Here is a 4,620-nt window from a genome sequence, read left to right as displayed (position 1 = left end):
CATAGTTTAATATGAATGTATTTATGGTACCTTTCACTTTTGCCTTTTCCCTGCCCTCTATTTATTATTATCAATATTGTTGTAATTATTTTAATGAAGTAGGAGCAAACATGGGCTGCTCATGATTGAAACACTCCTCCCAGTTTGAAGTTTTGTCTCCTCCTCCTCCTCCTTATTAGAATTGTAAGGGGTAGCGGTCCTGCAGCAAAGACAAGCACACGGGCTTTCTCTATGGATTAGTTGGCCAGGAAAGGCGCTTTTTATATTGTTAAGTGGCACTAAAGCCACTCATTCTTGACTGTGAAACTACTTTTCCTCGCAATGCTCTTTAAGGAAAAACTTCTTCAGTCCAGTGATTGGTGACTAAGGGAACGATGGAGCACAGGGGACTGGGCGGGATCTCGGCTCCTAATAATGCCTCTTTATCCAATGAAAAGCATTTCCTATCGAGACCCCTAACAGTTCCCCGGCCCTCGGCTCCAGCCCGGACTTTGGGCCTTTTCTTGTGTCCTGTTTGTTAAAGGCATGCCGGCTACGCATTCAAGAGTGCCAGTCGTTAACAAAGGGAAAGAGATAAATGTAAATAAGCTCACATTTTCAGAATGAGCGGTTTGCAGTGAGGAGCTGCTACGGCAGCCCAGAGTCTGCTGCTTTGGGCTAAGCTAACCTTTCCCTTTTAAAAAAAAAAAAAAAAAAAAAAAAAAAAAGATAAAAATATGCACTTCCAAAGTGCTAGTTGCCCGTTTACATGTTTATTAGCTAATTGTCTACAGGCATGAGCACACTCTCTCATCTAGTACACTCTTTCTTGGGGTAAGTCTGTTTGAGAAAGATTTGATTTCGGCGTTTGGTGGTGGGGGGATAGGATAACAAACTTCAGTGGAAACACTGATGCTTTGAGTGTTTGGGGAAAGAAGTTAGACTTCAACTCTGAAGTGCTGAGAAAGGATTGTTGTGTTGAATGGTAAAAACAAGAATTTCTATTGTTTTGGTAATAATACTGTTTCCATGGAAGAGGTACAGGATTTTCAGGCTGTTGTTTCATGTAAAAGCAGTTCTCCTAAATAACTGATTTAAAATCATAGGGTAGAACAATTTAGAAACTCTTTTGGCTAGCTTTATATTTTTTTGGTTTACAGCTGATTGTGAGCTAAGGTGGCTTCTGTTATGATGAAGCTTCTTCTAGTAAAACTTTACAGAACATGCCTTTGATGCTTAATTGATTTAGGTAGAATGTGACGTTTGCTATGTTGAATAATTCATGAACTTGCCCATAAAGGAAGAATCATGTTTGGATGAAAAACTAAAGATGTTATAAATTGAATTTGCTATTATATGTGAAATCGATTGCTGTTTGCCATACAAATGCAACATATTTCCTTAAAACTCTCTTTTTGTATATCCTGAATATTTTCAAGCTTTTTAAGAAGAAAGATCTTGTTGAATTGATAAGCAGTGTATTTTAGTTACTTTGTTTTAGGAAATAGAGGAATATAATTTATCATTATTTCAGTGTGAAAAAAAGACTGAGAAAATCCAAAGGTTAGAATATTTTAGAACTTGGTGGAGTTATTCACTTTGCTACCTTACCAAATTATACTACCTTTCTTTTTCCTTGACTAATATGAAGACAACAATAATAACCTAAGATCCAGATTAACCAGTGACTTTGCAACATGTTTATTTTTCAGAACAAAATTCCAAACAACATACCGTGTCAACATAGATTATAAATCCCTTTGCCTTGTTAACAGATAAAAAGTTGCAGTCTTGCTGAGAAGGATGAGTTCAGCTAACAAACTTGATGGCTTCTAAATTCTAAAGCATCTCCTGCCAATCAGAGATAGCAATGAAAGCCCTATTGGAACAATCAGTTAAACCATTCAGAATGTGTACTCTCTGTAAGTTAGAGAGTATTGGGAAGATGCCTCACAGCAACACTCAGGCCAGGCTTAGCTAAGGCTTGATCTATTCAATTCCCTTTGAGGGAAAATACAGTGAGAATTGTTGAATTTGCTGTGGTTTGGTCAAGGCCTAATTGTGTAGTTGCCTTTTGTCTGTGTGTATGGTCATCATATGTAGTCTGTTCTTGGTCTTCTTAAGGGGGAGGAAAAAAATCCTATAATGTGTTTGTGAATGCTGGTACTGAAAATTTGGAGCTTGAGAGAAGGCCACCCATGACTGGGAATCCAGCCTCGCTTTCAGTAGATAAATAATTGGTTACCAGAACAATGCTTAGGGTAAGTAAGGCAGTAACAATGCCTCTGACTGTAAGGTAGAATCATCTGCTAGTGCCAAATTTATGCTATTGTCTATTGATTCTATTGGTTATGCTCTGAATATGCTGATAACCTCATATTTTGAGGAGTGAGGGGAGTGGAAATGGGTAGGAAGGGTCAAAAATTGAGACTTAAATAGTTAGAGTTGATATGCCTGCTAATATAGGCAGAAGGACAGAGGATGAGGGAAATGAGGGCATTTGGAAGACTTTAGGATATAAATGGCATCTTGCTCTGTGATTCTTAGCTTCTGGTAATAATTACTAATATTTACTTCTGATATTCAAATATTTCTAGCAATCATTTAATCAGGCCTAATAAAAATTGATGACCTGCACTGGAGATTTTGAGCAATTAAAAAAAATTATTTTTGCAGTGACAAATGGGAACCGGTGAAAATAACTGAAGGAAAGGAACAGGGAGTGAGGCCACTGCCATGGCACCAGTTAAAGGCTTCTGTCAGTAAAGGCAGGAAGAAGGAGAAAAAAACTGAGACCCAGAAAGGGACTGTGACTAGCTCTTACACACTTTGCTGGTGATGAGGCTGGATGTGGCTACTGAATTAATAGCAGATATGAAAACTTCTGGGCATTTGAACTTCCTAGTTTGCTACGATTCCAAACAAAAATAAGTTCTCTGTATAATCTATGTCAATTGTGAAAACCAGAAAAGCATAAAAGAAAGAAATGTTAACGTTTCTTCCTTTAAGACAAACCCATAAAGTAATATTCGTTTCATTCCAGGCATACTGCTTTGTGGAGGAGTGTGAAAATCAATTCTCCTTAATGTTATGATGATCTCAATGTATTTTAAATTGTCTGATGATTTTTATTTATCATTTCAGGAAAGGTGGAGTACTATTTAGCAGTCTGCTTTGTTTTAGGCCAACTTTGTTCAGAAAAGGTGAGCTGTGATAATAGTATAAATTTGGCACTAGCAGATGATTCTATCTTATAGTCAGAGGCACTGAAAGGAGTAGGGTACAAATACAGGTGCTACTTGTAAGAATTCCATTGCAGATTAGTTCCAGTTCCATATAAGAATTTTGTGCAGAGTTGTGATTTAAAGGTGTTACAGATATTCTATATTAGGTAAGTTTGGGACATCCTGGTAATGGTTCTGTGATGGCCAGTTAGTGTGCTAATACCCAGAAATTGAAGCCTTGCTCATATCACTACAGTTCGGGGTTGGGGAGAGGGAATGGTGGGGGTGCAAGCTAAACACAAGGCAGTGAAATCCCCACCTGTTGTTCTGGTCTTCTTTCCTTTTCCCCAATCAAGGTCCCTGCCAAATAGTAACAGTTGTTGTCAGAGAAAAAGAAAAGAAAAAAAAAAAGAAAAGAAAAAGAAAAAACAAAGAACCAATATAACTTCAGGCCAAAAGCAGTCTCCTTTGTTCAGTTATTTTTAATATAATGCATTACCTTATGGAAGAGGGGAAGTATTTTTATGTTTTTTCCCCCACTGGCTATCGTTAAATAACTATAGGTTCTTTATAAGACTCAGAGATTTTATGTTTCAGTCAATATCACCAATAAAATATGGCACAGCAGTGGTAGGTTTGGAAAGTAAACTGTTATCTGCAATTCTGTAATAATGAAATCCAAAGCATTTGAATACTATTTTAAACCACGTTGGCTCTCTTTACTCTGGTTTATATCACATAGTAATTTTCTCTACCTTATGAACTTTGTATACATTTTATTGAAAACTCTCTTTATGGCACACTATCGTGACTAATTCTGTTTCACAGCACCCATGGGAGGAAATCCCTAACCACAGTGCCTCCAAAAAGTTCATTCATTATCCAAGTCTTGGATAAAATTGGTGCCAGAATTTGGTTTGAACTAATGTGGTGAGTACCACTCTCTTGGTAATAACTTTCTCCACAAATTCTTAGTTCTCCAACTTTTTTTGTAATTAAATGCTTCCAAATTATTACAGATTATATGATCCAAAGATCCAGAATGGATGGAGAAGTTGTAATTGTTTATTGTAATCCAGGCAGTTTTAGTGTAGATGAAAATTGATTCTTTGGCTCAACCCCTCTGGGCCATTGGTATATACCTTTAGAGATGGGAGACATTTTTAAAATTCATATTCTCAGGATCAATGCCCGAGCTTATCAGACGAATTGGTGTCTGTTTTAGTCCGTTTTGTGTTGCTATAACAGAAATACCCGAGACTGGGTAATTTATAAAGGAAAGAGGTTTATTTGGCTTACGATTCTGGGACAGCTGCATCTGGCGTGGGCCTCAGGCTGCTTCTACTCATGGCAGAAGGTAGCAGGCAGCTGGTGGGTACAAGCAGATCACATGGTGAGAGGAAGCAAAACAGAGAGA

General features: G+C 37.5%; 1 protein-coding gene across 1 annotated transcript in view; it reads left to right on the top strand.

The window, feature by feature from the left end:
• The first annotated feature begins 494 nt into the window (after nt 1-494).
• LPAR4 (lysophosphatidic acid receptor 4) overlaps nt 495-4,620 on the top strand; it is a 17,906-nt gene continuing 13,780 nt past the window's right edge. Inside the window, exon 1 of the mRNA XM_008577547.1 lies at nt 495-813. The gene's annotated coding sequence lies outside the window, so the exon portion shown is untranslated. The remainder of the gene's footprint in view (nt 814-4,620) is intronic.

This window comes from Galeopterus variegatus, unplaced genomic scaffold, assembly GCF_000696425.1.
Source record: "Galeopterus variegatus unplaced genomic scaffold, G_variegatus-3.0.2 Scaffold1533, whole genome shotgun sequence".
In the NCBI taxonomy this organism is placed as follows: domain Eukaryota; kingdom Metazoa; phylum Chordata; class Mammalia; order Dermoptera; family Cynocephalidae; genus Galeopterus; species Galeopterus variegatus.
Note: the sequence above shows the minus strand (reverse complement) of the source record. Positions and strands in the feature narration are given on the sequence as shown.